The sequence below is a fragment of the Bombina bombina genome, chromosome 5, assembly GCF_027579735.1.
Source record: "Bombina bombina isolate aBomBom1 chromosome 5, aBomBom1.pri, whole genome shotgun sequence".
Taxonomy (NCBI): Eukaryota; Metazoa; Chordata; class Amphibia; order Anura; family Bombinatoridae; genus Bombina; species Bombina bombina.
This window is the reverse complement of record NC_069503.1, coordinates 133,540,784-133,558,143: the sequence shown is the minus strand read 5'-3', so window position 1 is coordinate 133,558,143 and position 17,360 is coordinate 133,540,784. Positions and strand designations below refer to the sequence as shown.

The following is a 17,360-nucleotide window of genomic DNA, read 5'->3' as shown; positions in this document are numbered from 1 at the left end:
CCAGAAAGCTTCTGCCATTTCTTTGGCATCTTGGTTGAAATCTTTATTTCATCATGCCTATGTTGAGTCGGGTAACACTCCGTCTCAAAGGATTACAGCTCATTCTACTAGGTCAGTTTCTACTTCCTGGGCGTTTAGGAATGAAGCTTCGGTTGATCAGATTTGCAAAGCAGCAACTTGGTCCTCTTTGCATACTTTTACTAAATTCTACCATTTTGATGTGTTTTCTTCTTCTGAAGCAGTTTTTGGTAGAAACGTATTTCAGGCAGTGGTTTCAGTTTGAATCTTCTGCTTATGTTTTTTCATTAACATTTTATTCTGGGTGTGGATTATTTTCAGCAGGAATTGGCTGTCTTTATTTTATCCCTCCCTCTCTAGTGACTCTTGCGTGGAAAGATCCACATCTTGGGTAATCATTATCCCATACGTCACTAGCTCATGGACTCTTGCTAATTACATGAAAGAAAACATAATTTATGTAAGAACTTACCTGATAAATTCATTTCTTTCATATTAGCAAGAGTCCATGAGGCCCGCCCTTTTTTGTGGTGGTTTTGATTTTTTTGTATAAAGCACAATTATTCCAATTCCTTTTTTTATATGCTTTCGCACTTTTTTCTTATCACCCCACTTCTTGGCTATTCGTTAAACTGAATTGTGGGTGTGGTGAGGGGTGTATTTATAGGCATTTTAAGGTTTGGGAAACTTTGCCCCTCCTGGTAGGAATGTATATCCCATACGTCACTAGCTCATGGACTCTTGCTAATATGAAAGAAATGAATTTATCAGGTAAGTTCTTACATAAATTATGTTTTTCTCTTGTTAAGTGTATCCAGTCCACGGATCATCCATTACTTATGGAATACCCATACCAAAGCTAAAGTACACGGATGATGGGAGGGACAAGGCAGGTACTTAAACGGAAGTTACCACTGCCTGTAAAAAAAAACTTTCTCCCAAAAATAGCCTCCGAAGAAGCAAGGTATCAAATTTGTTAAATTTGAAAAAGTATGAAGCGCAGACCAAGACTCCGTCTTGTAAATCTGTTCAACAGAAGCCAAATTAAAAAAAGGCCCAAGTGAAAACCACAGCTCTAGTAGAATGAGCTGCAATCCCTTCAGGAGGCTGCTGTCCAGCAGTCTCATAAGCTAAATGAATTATGCTTTTTAACCAAAAAGACAGAGAGGCTGCTGAAGTCTTTTGACCTCTCCTCTGTCCAGAATAGACAACAAACAAGGTGAACGTTTGATGAAAACTGTAGTAGCTTGTAAGTAAAACTTTAAAGCACAAACCACGTCCAATATTGTGTAATAGACGTTCCTTCTTTGAGGAAGGATTAGGATACAAGCATGGAACAACTATCTCTTGAGTGATGTTCTTGTTAGATACCACCTTAGGAAAAAACCCAGGTTGGTACGCAGGACTACCTTATCCGTACGAAGGACCAGATAAGGAGAATCACATTGTAACACAGATAACTTGGAGACTCTACGAGTCAAGGAAATAGCTACCCAAAAGGAACTTTCCAAGATAAAGATTGGTATCTATGGAACAAAAAAGGTTCAAACGGAACTTCTTGAAGAGCCTTAAGAACCAGGTTTAAGCTCCATGGTGGAGCAACAGTTTTAAACACAGGCTTGGATCTAACCAAAGCCTGACCAAATGCCTGAACGTCTAGAATACCTGCCAGACGCTGGTGCAAAAAAATAGAGTAAAAATCTGTCCCTTTTAAGGAATTAGCTGACAACCCTTTTCTCAAAAACATCTTGGAGAAAAGATAATATCCTGGGAATCCAGGCTTTACTCCATGAGTAACCCTTGGATTCATAACAATCAGATATTTACACCATATCTATGATCAATTTTCCTAGAGACAGGCTTTCATGTCTGTATTAAGGTATCAATGACTGACTCGGAGAAGCCATGCTTTGATAACATCAAGCGTTCAGTCTCCAGGCAGTCCATCTCAGATTGATTCTATTTAGATGGTTGAAAGGACCCTGAAGTAGAGGGACCTGTCTCAGAAGCAGAGGCCTTGATGGAAAGGATGACATGTCCACCAGATCTGCATACCAGGTCCTGCGTGGCTACGCAGGCGCTGTCAAAAACACCAAAGCCCTCTCCTGCTTGGTCTTGACCTCCAAAGGAAATCCCACTCCCCCGGAAGAAAAGTCTGACGACTTAGAAAATCCACCTCCCAGTTCTCAACACCTGGGATATGGATAGCTGATAGACAAGAGTGAGTCTCTGTCCAGTGAATTATTGTAAGACTTCTAACATCACTAGGGAACTTCTGTTCCCCCTTGATGGCTGATGTAAGCCACAGTCGTGTATATTGTCCGACTGAATATGATGTACCTCAGAGTTGCTAACTGAGGCCAAGTCTGAAGAGCATGGAATATCACTCCCAGAATATTTATTAGAAGGAGGGTCTCCTCCTAAGTCCACTATCCCTGAGCCTTCAGGGAGTTCCAGACTGCATCCCAACCTAAAAGGCTGGCATCCATTGTAACAATTGTCCCATCTGACCTGCGGAAGGTCATACCCTTGGACAGATGGACCCGACATAGTCACCAGAGAAGAGAATTTCTGGTCTCTTGGTCCAGGTTCAACAGGGGGACAAATCTGTGTAATCCCCGTTCCTCTGACTGAGCATGCATAGTTGCAGCGGTCTGAAATGTAGACGTGCAAACGGTACTATGTCCCTTGCCGCTACCTATTAAGCCGAGTTCATTCATGTACTGAGCCACCGAAGGGCGTGGATGGGATGAAAAACACGGCAGAAATTTAGAAACTTTGACAACCTGGACTCCGTCAGGTAAATTTTCATTTCTACAGAATCTATCAGAGTCCCTAGGAGGGAAACCCTTGAGATTGGGGATAGAGAACTCTTTCCTTGTTCACTTTCCACCCATGTGATCTCAGAAATGCCAGTACTACGTCCGTATGAAACTTGGCAATTTGGATGTTTGACGCCTGTATCAGGATGTCGTCTAAATAAGGGGCCACTTCTATGCCCCGCGGTCTAAGGACCGCCAAAGCGACCCCAGAACCTCCATAAAGATTCTTGGAGCTGTAGATATCCCAAAGGAAAGAGCTACAAACTGGTAATGCCTGTCTAGAAAGGCAAACCTGAAAAACGAAGGTGATCTTTATGCATCACCATGTGAGGATAAGCATCCTTCAAATCCATTGTAGTCCTCTATTGACTCTCCTGGATCATAGTTAAGATGGTACGAATAGTTTCCATCTTAAATGACGGAATTCTGAGGAATTTGTTTAAGATCTTTAGATCCAAAATAGGTCTGAAGGTTCCCTCACCTTGGGAACCACAAACAGATTTGACTAAAAACTCTGTCCCTGTTCCTCTCTTGGAACTGGATGGATCGCGTACACAATGTAAGAATGCCTCCTTCTTTATCTGGTTTGCAGATAATTGTGAAAAGCGAAATCTCCCCTTTTTTGGGGGGGGGAATCTTTGAAATCCAGAAGATATCTCTGGGATATAAATTCCAATGCCTAGGGATCCTGGGCATCTCTTGCCCACGCCCGGGCGAAGAATGAAAGTCTGCCCCCTATAGGATCCGTTACCGGATAAGGGTCTGTTCCTTCATGCTGCCTTAGAGGCAGCAGCAGGCTCCTTGGCCTGCTTATCTTTGTTCCAGGTCCAATTGTCTCCAGACCGCCTTGGACTGAGCAAAAATTCCCTCTTGTTTTGCCTTAGAGGAAGTGGATGCCACACCTGCTCTGAAGTTTTAAAAGGCACGAAAATTAGACCTTTTTTGGCCCTTGATTCCTATCCTGAGGAAGGACATGACCTTTTCCTCCAGTGATATAAGCAATAATCTCCTTCACACCAGGCCCGAATAGGGTCTGCCCCTTGAAGGGAAGTTAAGTAGCTTATTTATTAAAGTCACGACAGCTGACCATGATATAAGCCATAGCGCTCTGCGTGCCAGTATAGTAAAAAACAGAATTCTTAGCCGTTAGTCTAGTCAAATGAACAAAGGCATCAGAAAACAAAGGAATTGGCTAGCATAAGCTTGTCAAATATATTCATCCAATGGAGTCGCTAACTGTAAAGCCTCATCAAGAGACTCAACCCAGAACGCCGCAGCAGCAGTGACAGAAGCAATGTATGCAAGGGGCTGCAGGATAAACCCTGTTGAATAAACATTTTTTATCCATTGGATCTAAAAAGCACAACTGTCCTCGCCAGAGGTAGTGGTACGCTTAGCTAGAGTAGAAACTCTTCTCTCCACCTTAGGAACTGTCTGCCAGAAGTCCCGTGTGGTGGTAACTATTAGAAAACATTCTTCTAAAAAATAGGAGGGGAAGAGAACGGCACACCTGGTCTATCCCATTCCTTATTAAAAAAAAAAAAATTTTTAGTAAACCTCTTTAGGTATTGGAAAAACATCAGTACACACCGGCACTGCATATTATTTATCCAGTCTACACAATTTCTCTGGCCCTGCGATTGTACACATTCATTCAGAGCAGCCAAAGCCTCCCTGAGCAACAAGTGGAGGTTCTCAAGCATAAATTTTAAATGTAGAAATATCAGAATCAGGTTAAATCATCTTCCCTGAGTCAAAAAAATCACCCACAGACTAAGCATATTGTGAGGTAGTATCATACATGGTTCTTAAAGCGTCTGTATGCTCTGTATCTACCCCCAGAGCTATCCTTTAATTTCAGGTAGTCTGACTAATACTGCTGCCAGAGTATTATTCACCACCTTTGCCATGTCTTGTAAAATAAACGCTATGGACGCCCTTGATGTACTTGGCGCCATTTGAGCGTGAGTCCCTGAAGCGGGAGTCGAAGGGTCTGACACGTGGGGAGAGTTAATCGGCATAACTTTCCCCTCGACAAAATCCCCTGGTAAAATAAACGCTATGGGTGCCCTTGATGTACTTGGCGCCATTTGAGCGTGAGTCCCTAAAGCGGGAGTCAAAAGGTCTGACACGTGGGGAGAGTTAGTCGGCATAACTACCCCCACGACAGAATCCTCTGGTGATAATGTTTTTAAAGACAAAAAATGATCTTTATTGTTTAACATGAAATCAGTACATCTGGTACACATTCTAAGATGGGGTTCCACCATGGCTTTAAAACATAATGAACACAGAGCTTCCTCTATGTCAGACATGTTAGAACAGACTAATAATGAGACTAATAAGCTTGGAAAACACTTTAAATCAAGTTAACAAGCAAATATATAAAACGTTACTGTGCCTTTAAGAGAAACAAATTTTGTCAAAATTTGAAAAACAGTAAAAAAAGGCAGTAAAACAAACAAAATTTGTACAGTACATGTAATAAGGTAACAGAGCATTGCATCCACTTGTAAATGGATGATTAACCCCTTAATGCAAAAAACAGATCAAAAAAACGACATAGACGTTTTTAAAAACAGACACAACAAAACTGCCACAGCAGAGCTGTGGATTACCTTCCCTATAAACGATTTTGGAAGTTTTTAGCCCTTTAGAAATGTCCTGTAGTATTCGTGGGACTGCTGAGGGAATCTGGATAATTCATTTTGTAATTTTAACTGCGCAAAAAAGCGCTAAATTAGGCCCCTCCCACTCATATTACAACAGTGGGAAGCTTCAGTTAACTGTTTCTATGCAAAATTTAAGCCAGCCATGTGGAAAAAACTTAGGCCCCAATAAGTTTTATCACCAAACATATGTTAAAAACGATTAAACATGCCAGCAAACGTTTTAAAACACATTTTTACAAGAGTATGTATCTCTATTAATAAGCCTGATACTAGTCGCTTTTACTGCATTTAAGGCTATACCAACATTACAGTGTTATCACCAATGTACGTTAAAAAACGATTAAACATGCCAGCAAACGTTTTAAAACACATTTTTATAAGAGTATGTATCTCTATTAATAAGCCTGATACCAGTCGCTATCGCTGCATTTAAGGCTTTACTTACATTACTTCGGTATCAGCAGTATATTTTTAGTCAATTCCATTCCTAGAAAAATATTTTACTGCACATACCTTATCTGCAGGAAAACCTGCACGCCATTCCCCCTCTGAAGTACCTCACTCCTCAGAATGTGTGAGAACAGCAAATGGATCTCAGTTACGTCTGCTAAGATCATAGAAAAACGCAGGCAGATTCTTCTTCCAAATACTGCCTGAGAAAAACAGCACACTCCGGTGCCATTTAAAAATAAACTTTTGATTGAAGAATAAACTAAGTATAAATCACCACAGACTCTCACGACCTCCTATCTATGTTGAGGCTTGCAAGAGAATGACTGAATATGGCAGTTTTGCTGTGGGTGGACTCTTGCAACTTCCTGTTGGGAAGGAGAATATATACCATAAGTAATGGATGATCCGTGGACTGGATACACTTAACAAGAGAAAACAATTATCTAAGTAGTACCTTCATTATATAACAAAAGATAACAAACTCTAACCCACATTTTTTGTTTTACGTTTCTCCTTGAGACTGATGAGGCCACTTTTGGACCTCTAACTAAGCTAGTAAAAGGGATAGTTGGAGAATTACAATCATATGAGGTCAATTTTGGACCTTGATAGACCTTTGTAGCTGTTGATATAACAAATATGCATGAGTATATTTTCAGTTTTACAGTAGAGTAATTGAACTTATTATAGCTGTGTCCCTTATTAAGTTGCAAGCCATAACTGTAACTATAGAGGGAAGTCCATCAATGTAAAGCAGAAGTCATTTCCCCATACCCCAATTACAATTAAAGTGATAGCTGTAGTGAGGGGGACTAAGAAAATTAACAGGAGGACAGGGGTACATATTACTATACAGTATAAACAACTAAACTTGGGAACAGATGTGCTATCTCTCTGTTTTTGAGCCTTACAGAGAAGCAGACAATTGCGCATGCCATCTGATACTTTCTTAGTGAGACCATTTATAGTCTCAATCTATCCCTGTATAGGAGACATAAGGAAGTTAGGTAATATCAAACAGTCAAGGGAATACACACATAAAAGAACGATGGTGGGGGGAAGGGAAATGTGCTTGTCAGATGTAAGTCTCAAAGCAACAAGCAAGGAGCTATACAGTTCTAGAGAACAGCAATTGTGATTAAGCAGTTGGAATAACGTTCAATATAAACTGACATAGGACCTTTAGGAGTGATTTTGCGTAACTTTCAGCCTATTCCTAGGCGTTGAGACACATTCCCCACTATAATGTTAACAGTCTCAGTTTTCCCCGTGCTCACATATCTGCACTCCTCAAGAGGGGGTTCATGATGGTTGTGGAATATATCGCTGTGTAGCCAAAGTCCTCTTTGTGTCCCTCTCTGAAGCACCTTCTGATCAGCCGTAACCGTCTGTCTATCAGCAAGGAGTAGCGCACGGAGCCGATTAGCATACATTGCATTATGGTGCTGCCTTATCCTCTCTGAAGTTTTGTCTCTTCCACCCTGGGCTTTACTTGCTCCTACCACACCCAGTTCTATCAGGGCACCACTCCGGGACTTGGCCAGGTGAGTTATAGTGAAGGCATATTCAGACAGCAGCTCAGGAGCCACCGGACCGCCATCCAAGCCATCAAGTGTAAGTTCGGCTGCTGATGTGTCAGAGGAGAGATCTGTGCTGATACAGCCTGCTATGATTGCTTTGGTTGTGGGCGCAACTAGGTGAGGGATCGCCTCTATTGCATTATCAGTAGCTGGTGCAGCATAGTAGAGGATGGTCTCCGCATCGCTTGTACTAGTCGGGTCTGGGGCTGGATAATCCGCTTTCATCAGAGACCCCTGTAGTAAGCGGTTAGGAGGTTAGGAGGTAGGCTAGCTGTTTTCGCCTCAGTAGCGTTTGCCAGTGTCCCTGAAACAAATCTGGCGCGCGAGGTTTCTTGGGAGACCGCTTGTGGAGATTTACCAAGGTTTTCTTCGAATTGAGTAAGGTGGTATTGCAGTATGTTCTCCAGCTCTCAAAGGATCTACATATCCATGTTTGCTGAATTAGTGGTTAGCAGTGTTGCAAGGAGGTATTGAGCAGCCGACAATGTGGGCTGCGCGACAGTGAGTGCCCTTAGGAAAGTCACTGGGGGGGTTTTGAGAAGGTTTTGAAAAGCTCCGGTAACCTTAAGTGCCACACAATCCTAGAGGTGGAGGTATCAAATGAGAGCTGAATCCATGATAATCCTGAATCCAGCGGTTTGAAGCCCCAAAGATGACTTTTTCTGGTAATATTTAGCTATCTCAGTAGGAAGGTGAGAGCAGCCGACAGTTTTGCGTCCAAAGATGGCCGCCGCCCGGAAGTCCCCCTACCCTCTCTTCCCTTTTTCTATTTGTAACACTTGAATATGTGTGGTATGATATTCTGTACTATGTTTATTTTTACTCAATAAAACTTTATTAAACATAAAAAAAAAAAAACAGAACATCCCCGTACACCAGTTTTTTATTTTCTACCCAAAATCCATAAAGATATAATGAATCCCCCTGGCCATCCAATTATCTCTGGAATAGACTCATTGACTTCAAATCTCTCAATACGTGGACCACTATCTCCAAAAATATGTTAAAGAAATATCCTCACATCTGAAGGACACAACATTTTCTAAATACAATAAAATAATTAGAATGGCATGAAAATTATATCCTAGCAACATGCTTTTAAATTGAACCTGAATTGGTTAAAGAAAAAATGTGCGATACACAGCAGGGCTGTAAAAGAACAGAAAACGATCATATCGGGTATCTTGAGAAAGGCTGTAAGCCGAAACGCGTAGAACCTGATAATAACACTAGCTAATTGCTAGTTTTACAGAAGAGCAGAAGGTCGACATACCCGATACACAGAACATACGCTCACTCGGGACGTGTCAAGGATCTATCATCGACCCAGGAGGAAAACAAAGATCGAGCCTTTGTGACGTAGAAAGGACGAAGAAACCATCTGGTAACTTAAGTTATAATTCCAGTGTTCCGACAAGGCAACCAGAGATCCATCTGGTTCACCCACAGGACAAGAGGTTATCAAGACAATCGTGCACTGTTGAACAGTAAATGAACCGACAGCGAGGAGAGCGACATATTTAATCTATTTAAGGTACTATCAGGCCGCAAGGCTGAAGATTCACGTAAGTTATACGTGCTTTACCACTTGGACACATTTTTTTACTTTTTTTTTTTAATTCTTTTTAAACTGACATGCTAATATAGCGATAATCAATTCTATACAGTTACCTCTAAGCCCACTTGTTACCATTACATAAAGACTGGTTTTGGATACGCCCATCAGTCTATAGGATTGGACTATAAGTCTGGTCAAATCCCACTGTAGATGTTCATTTATAGGAGTGATACATTGTATATCAGTGTGATTATTAGTAGACCAAGTATCAATATCTTGAATTTTATTCTGTTTAATATCTTTAAGATACATAGCATAAGATATGCATAGGTAAAACACCGGTGTCTGTTTTTATTGTTTAAGTTTGCTTTATGTTGTAGTCTGTTTTAATTTCAATTGATTTTATTATAAATTCAGAAATGGGTATTTACCAAAGAGCGTAGTAATAAATATTTGTTTGAGACAAGCAAATAAATTCTTCTGTTTTATATATTTTATAAATATCAGATCAGTCGAAATGCTATGATAATCGAATTTCATAGACACCATTTTTAAACAACTTTTATAAACCTGTTAAGACACTTTAGATCCTAGAATAGGCCTGAAAATTCCCTCCTTTTTGGGAACCACGAACAGATTGGAATAGAACCCTAGGTCCTGTTCTTGAATTGCGTCAAACCAATAGGCCGCGTCAAACCAATAGGCCGCCACACTTGTCACAGTGGCAATACACACCGCCGGTTGCTATTGCAGACCCTGATGAATATACATTTTTTTCAAGTAAGCCTCCAACTTCTTATCCATTGGATCCTTGAAAGAGCAACTATCCTAAATGGGAATAGTAGTTCTGTTAGGTAAGGTAGAAATCGCCCCTTCTACCTTGGGCACTGTCTGCCATGGGTCCTTTAATGGAGTCAGCCACCGGAAACATCTTTCTGAATCCGGAGACTGAGAAAACGGGATTCCAGGCCTCTTCCATTCCCGGGCAATGATTTCCGTAGCACAGTCTGGCATGGGAAACACCTCCACAGAGGCGGGAACATCAAAATAACTAATTTGCTAGATTTTTTAGGGTTGATGACGACAGGGGTGTCAGTCGCTCAAGGTAGCCAAAACCTCCTTTAACAAAACTCAAAGGTGTTCAAGCTTAAATATGAAGGAAACAACTTCAGCATCAGAAGAAGGAATTATACTATCCGAATCTGAGATTTCACCCTCAGAAGCTACCAAAGTATCTTTCTCTTCAGACTTATGAGAGAGAGCAACTTGGTTAGCCTGGACTGGATCAGAAATCTTACTATCTGATTCTCTAATTTTCCTCTTGCGTCTCCCCTGAAGCAGGGGAATGGCAGCCAACGCCTCAGATACCACCGAGGATACCTGGGCCGCAATTTCTGCATGCAAATATACTCCAGGAGATTGTGAGGAACCGCAGGGCACTGAATGTGTTAAGGCTTGGGACGCTTGAGGAGAAATCTGCAGCATTGCCTGAGCAGCATCAACCTGAGAGAGTGGTGGCTCAGTAACAAAATGTCTTTCTTTGTACATAAAAGTTCTCTGAATACAATCAGAACAAAAAGGCAATGGGGGCTCAACTTAGTTATCTAAACAAAGCTTGCATTCAGCAGGATTCACAGACTCTTGATCCATCTTGCAATAACAGAAGAAACAAAAAAAAATTCTTTCAATACTGTCCCTTTAAGAGCATTCATTCCCAACAGAAAAACATCAACTAAAATAACGTTCAAAAGAACCTGAAATTTTGCCCAAAATCTTAGAGCTAAACAATGCCTTGACAAATAAATGAGGCTTAGGTTATCTATGATTAAGGGAGGTCTGCTCCCGAAACGTTGCTGTTCTTTATGTGCTAAATAAATATTTGTATACCACATTTGCTGCCATCCCTCTTTGGCCATTTTTGGATATCTTTATTTTAAACACAGGCTACTCTACACCTCAGCGTGTCACTTAGGTGCCTACCTACCCCCTCTGCAATCCGGATTCGTATCTGCTGAAAACCCATAGTTCTGCAGTGATTTTCCAACAGCTCCGATATAATACTTCTCAATCAGATTTGTCAGGAAAGATCAAAGCAAGCCTGCTCTGGCTCTTAAAATAATAAAATCTTGATTGTAGAAAATTCATCAACAGACACCTAACTTCACCACCTCCTTGCACTGAAGGCAAAGAGAATGACTGGGGATTGTGGGAAGGAGAGGGAAATGCTTTCAATTGCGGAACATTTCCTCTTTCCATGGGTTGTCTCAATGCAATATGTGTGTAGTCTGTTGCCCCTAACACATTTGGGATCCCAACAATAAGAAAAAATTTAATTTTACTGATTGCCATTCCTGACGCTTAAAAATAGTGTAGAAAAGGTGACGGACCCAAATAGTCGTGAATATTTTTAGGGTCTGTAAGAGCTTCCAACCCACAATGAGGCAACAATAATCTCAGGGCCCTTATGCGCTATCTCTGACGGATAACTTCTTCCCTCTACCATAGAGCAAGATTCCACTGTAAATACCAATACTTCCACTGTAAATACCAATACTTACATTCTCCAAGCACTAAATTAAAAGTTGTGACTTATTTATCTATGCCGACTTATATTCATACAGACTTCCAAACTGTCTGTTTTGTTTTCTATTATATAGATTCGTTATGTAACCTTTTGCTCTTGGGCAACTTATTTCATACAGACTTCCAGACACAAGGCAGGTGTAGAACACACATTTGCTCTACGAATGGATTGTTGGATGCAAATTAAAGATAAAACAGTGTGATAACTTTGTGAATCAGATTTGGCTTTGTACGGGCGGAAAATAGGTTAAATTGATCAGGGGCAAATCTAAATCATGAATGAATCCAGTCTTGTAGTCTTCTACTTGCTCACTTTTGAGGTTGACAAATTAAATTTTTTATCTTTAGGCAACTTCAAGCTCACTGTGGATGCTCCCCCCCCCCCCCTCTCCAGCTAAGCTGCTGTTGCAACCTTTTTCCACCCCTTTTGTATCCTAAACTATATTTCTTTCATTAGGTGGTGAGAGACCACTAGCCTTTACTTCTAGGATTCAACTCCTGGCTACTAAGAGAAGGCAAATATTCCCAAAACTCCAAGAGTTCTTAATCCCTCCCACCTCTCTTGTATGCTAGTCTTATCTTTGACTCCCAGGAGGAAGGTGAAGATTTAAAGTGCTCTAGATTCTTCCAGAGGGTTCCACAGACTGATTTGAGGCAATTTTTGTTTCCATACAGAGCTGCTACTGAGAGAATAAGGGGATATTGGAGTTAGGGGTAGTAACAGAATTACTCCCAGTGGTGGAGTTACTGAAAAGCCTGCTAAAGGTGTCGTGGTGACCTGTCCCTTAGCCTCCTCCTGTTGAGTCGTTGATATACTCCTTACATAGATCCTCTGCTGTGACGTACACCACACTGGATGGGCTCTGTTGAAAGGAGCATATTTCTGCTGCTGTGGGTAAGCACAGTATAGTGGGTGCATCTGAAGGTAAGTGAGAATCTTCATGCACTCACATTGCCCACAGGCTATTAGCAGGTACACTAACATATTTCTACATTGTAGCCAGGGGACATTTTACAGACATACCATAGTTTACACCAGACTCTCTAAGGATGTATTATCTAGGTGTTATTCATGAGACAAATCTTTTCACTTAGCGTGCATGCACTTTATTAAATATGACATTGGTGTAGTCTGTCATTTTGAGAGCTTTGTTTTCTATTTCTTCCATTTTACAGTTTTTCTGTTAGTGCTGGGGTATGCTCTAGTTTAAAAGCACTATCAGCTATTGCCTTTAGCTATATTTCTCCAACATAGGTGTGTCCGGTCCACGGCGTCATCCTTACTTGTGGGATATTCTCTTCCCCAACAGGAAATGGCAAAGAGCCCAGCAAAGCTGGTCACATGATCCCTCCTAGGCTCCGCCTACCCCAGTCATTCTCTTTGCCGTTGTACAGGCAACATCTCCACGGAGATGGCTTAGAGTTTTTTAGTGTTTAACTGTAGTTTTTATTATTCAATCAAGAGTTTGTTATTTTGAAATAGTGCTGGTATGTACTATTTACTCAAACAGAAAAGAGATGAAGATTTCTGTTTGTATGAGGAAAATGATTTTAGCAACCGTAACTAAAATCCATGGCTGTTCCACACAGGACTGTTGAGAGCAATTAACTTCAGTTGGGGGAACAGTGTGCAGTCTCTTGCTGCTTGAGGTATGACACATTCTAACAAGACGATGTAATGCTGGAAGCTGTCATTTTCCCTATGGGATCCGGTAAGCCATGTTTATTACGATTGTTAATAAGGGCTTCACAAGGGCTTATTAAGACTTTAGACTTTTCTGGGCTAAATCGATTCATTATTAACACATATTTAGCCTTGAGGAATCATTTTATCTGGGTATTTTGATATAATAATATCGGCAGGCACTGTATTAGACACCTTATTTCTTAGGGGCTTTCCCAAAGCATAAGCAGAGCCTCATTTTCGCGCCGGTGTGGCGCACTTGTTTTTGAGAGGCATGGCATGCAGTCGCATGTGAGAGGAGCTCTGATACTTAGAAAAGACTTTCTGAAGGCGTCATTTGGTATCGTATTCCCCTTTGGGTTTGGTTGGGTCTCAGCAAAGCAGATACCAGGGACTGTAAAGGGGTTAAAGTTTTAAAACGGCTCCGGTTCCGTTATTTTAAGGGTTAAAGCTTCCAAATTTGGTGTGCAATACTTTTAAGGCTTTAAGACACTGTGGTGAAAATTTGGTGAATTTTGAACAATTCCTTCATGTTTTTTCGCAATTGCAGTAATAAAGTGTGTTCAGTTTAAAATTTAAAGTGACAGTAACGGTTTTATTTTAAAACGTTTTTTGTACTTTCTTATCAAGTTTATGCCTGTTTAACATGTCTGAACTACCAGATAGACTGTGTTCTGAATGTGGGGAAGCCAGAATTCCTATTCATTTAAATAAATGTGATTTCTGTGATAATGACAATGATGCCCAAGATGATTCCTCAAGTGAGGGGAGTAAGCATGGTACTGCATCATTCCCTCCTTCGTCTACACGAGTCTTGCCCACTCAGGAGGCCCCTAGTACATCTAGCGCGCCAATACTCCTTACTATGCAACAATTAACGGCTGTAATGGATAATTCTGTCAAAAACATTTTAGCCAAAATGAACCCTTGTCAGCGTAAGCGTGGCTGCTCTGTTTTAGTTACTGAAGAGCATGACGACGCTGATATTAATATCTCTGAAGGGCCCCTAACCCAATCTGAGGGGGCCAGGGAGGTTTTGTCTGAGGGAGAAATTACTGATTCAGGGAACATTTCTCAACAGGCTGAACCTGATGTGATTGCATTTAAATTTAAGTTGGAACATCTCCGCATTTTGCTTAAGGAGGTATTATCCACTCTGGATGATTGTGAAAAGTTGGTCATCCCAGAGAAACTATGTAAAATGGACAAGTTCCTAGAGGTGCCGGGGCTCCCAGAAGCTTTTCCTATACCCAAGCGGGTAGCGGACATTGTTAATAAAGAATGGGAAAGGCCCGGTATTCCTTTCGTCCCTCCCCCCATATTTAAAAAATTGTTTCCTATGATCGACCCCAGAAAGGACTTATGGCAGACAGTCCCTAAGGTCGAGGGAGCGGTTTCTACTTTAAACAAACGCACCACTATACCCATAGAGGATAGTTGTGCTTTCAAAGATCCTATGGATAAAAAATTAGAAGGTTTGCTTAAAAAGATGTTTGTTCAGCAGGGTTACCTTCTACAACCAATTTCATGCATTGTCCCTGTCACTACAGCCGCATGTTTCTGGTTTGATGAACTGATAAAGGCGCTCGATAGTGATTCTCCTCCTTATGAGGAGATTATGGACAGAATCAATGCTCTCAAATTGGCTAATTCTTTCACCCTAGACGCCACTTTGCAATTGGCTAGGTTAGCGGCTAAGAATTCTGGGTTTGCTATTGTGGCGCGCAGAGCGCTTTGGTTGAAATCTTGGTCGGCTGATGCGTCTTCCAAGAACAAGCTACTAAACATTCCTTTCAAGGGGAAAACGCTGTTTGGCCCTGACTTGAAAGAGATTATCTCTGATATCACTGGGGGTAAGGGCCACGCCCTTCCTCAGGATCGGCCTTTCAAGGCAAAAAATAGACCTAATTTTCGTCCCTTTCGTAAAAATTGACCAGCCCAAAGTGCTACGTCCTCTAAGCAAGAGGGTAATACTTCTCAAGCCAAGCCAGCTTGGAGACCAATGCAAGGCTGGAACAAGGGAAAGCAGGCCAAGAAACCTGCCACTGCTACCAAGACAGCATGAAATATTGGCCCCCGATCCGGGACCGGATCTGGTGGGGGGCAGACTCTCTCTCTTCGCTCAGGCTTGGGCAAGAGATGTTCTGGATCCTTGGGCGCTAGAAATAGTCTCCCAGGGTTATCTTCTGGAATTCAAGGGACTTCCCCCAAGGGGGAGGTTCCACAGGTCTCAGTTGTCTTCAGACCACATAAAAAGACAGGCGTTCTTACATTGTGTAGAAGACCTGTTAAAAATGGGAGTGATTCATCCTGTTCCATTAAGAGAACAAGGGATGGGGTTCTACTCCAATCTGTTCATAGTTCCCAAAAAAGAGGGAACGTTCAGACCAATCTTAGATCTCAAGATCTTAAACAAGTTTCTCAAGGTTCCATCGTTCAAGATGGAAACCATTCGAACTATTCTTCCTTCCATCCAGGAAGGTCAATTCATGACCACGGTGGATTTAAAGGATGCGTATCTACATATTCCTATCCACAAGGAACATCATCGGTTCCTAAGGTTCGCATTCCTGGACAAACATTACCAGTTCGTGGCGCTTCCTTTCGGATTAGCCACTGCTCCAAGGATTTTCACAAAGGTACTAGGGTCCCTTCTAGCGGTGCTAAGACCAAGGGGCATTGCAGTAGTACCTTACCTGGACGACATTCTGATTCAAGCGTCGTCCCTTCCTCAAGCAAAGGCTCACACGGACATCGTCCTGGCCTTTCTCAGATCTCACGGCTGGAAAGTGAACGTGGAAAAGAGTTCTCTATCCCCGTCAACAAGGGTTCCCTTCTTGGGAACAATTATAGACTCCTTAGAAATGAGGATTTTTCTAACAGAGGCCAGAAAAACAAAACTTCTAGACTCTTGTCGGATACTTCATTCCGTTCCTCTTCCTTCCATAGCTCAGTGCATGGAAGTGATCGGGTTGATGGTAGCGGCAATGGACATAGTTCCTTTTGCGCGCATTCATCTAAGACCATTACAACTGTGCATGCTCAGTCAGTGGAATGGGGACTATACAGACTTGTCTCCAAAGATACAAGTAAATCAGAGGACCAGAGACTCACTCCGTTGGTGGCTGTCCCTGGACAACCTGTCACAAGGGATGACATTCCGCAGACCAGAGTGGGTCATTGTCACGACCGACGCCAGTCTGATGGGCTGGGGCGCGGTCTGGGGATCCCTGAAAGCTCAGGGTCTTTGGTCTCGGGAAGAATCTCTTCTACCGATAAATATTCTGGAACTGAGAGCGATATTCAATGCTCTCAAGGCTTGGCCTCAGCTAGCGAGGACCAAGTTCATACGGTTTCAATCAGACAACATGACGACTGTTGCGTACATCAACCATCAGGGGGGAACAAGGAGTTCCCTAGCGATGGAAGAAGTGACCAAAATCATTCTATGGGCGGAGTCTCACTCCTGCCACCTGTCTGCTATCCACATCCCAGGAGTGGAAAATTGGGAAGCGGATTTTCTGAGTCGTCAGACATTGCATCCGGGGGAGTGGGAACTCCATCCGGAAATCTTTGCCCAAGTCACTCAGCTGTGGGGCATTCCAGACATGGATCTAATGGCCTCTCGTCAGAACTTCAAAGTTCCTTGCTACGGGTCCAGATCCAGGGATCCCAAGGCGGCTCTAGTGGATGCACTAGTAGCACCTTGGACCTTCAAACTAGCTTATGTGTTCCCGCCGTTTCCTCTCATCCCCAGGCTGGTAGCCAGGATCAATCAGGAGTGGGCGTCGGTGATCTTGATAGCTCCTGCGTGGCCACGCAGGACTTGGTATGCAGATCTGGTGAATATGTCATCGGCTCCACCTTGGAAGCTACCTTTGAGACGAGACCTTCTTGTTCAGGGTCCGTTCGAACATCCGAATCTGGTTTCACTCCAGCTGACTGCTTGGAGATTGAACGCTTGATTTTATCGAAGCGAGGATTCTCAGA

General features: G+C 42.2%; 1 protein-coding gene across 1 annotated transcript in view; it reads left to right on the top strand.

The window, feature by feature from the left end:
• Window positions 1-17,360, top strand: part of PTPN23 (protein tyrosine phosphatase non-receptor type 23) — a 338,041-nt gene that overhangs the window by 302,597 nt on the left and 18,084 nt on the right. The window lies entirely within an intron of this gene.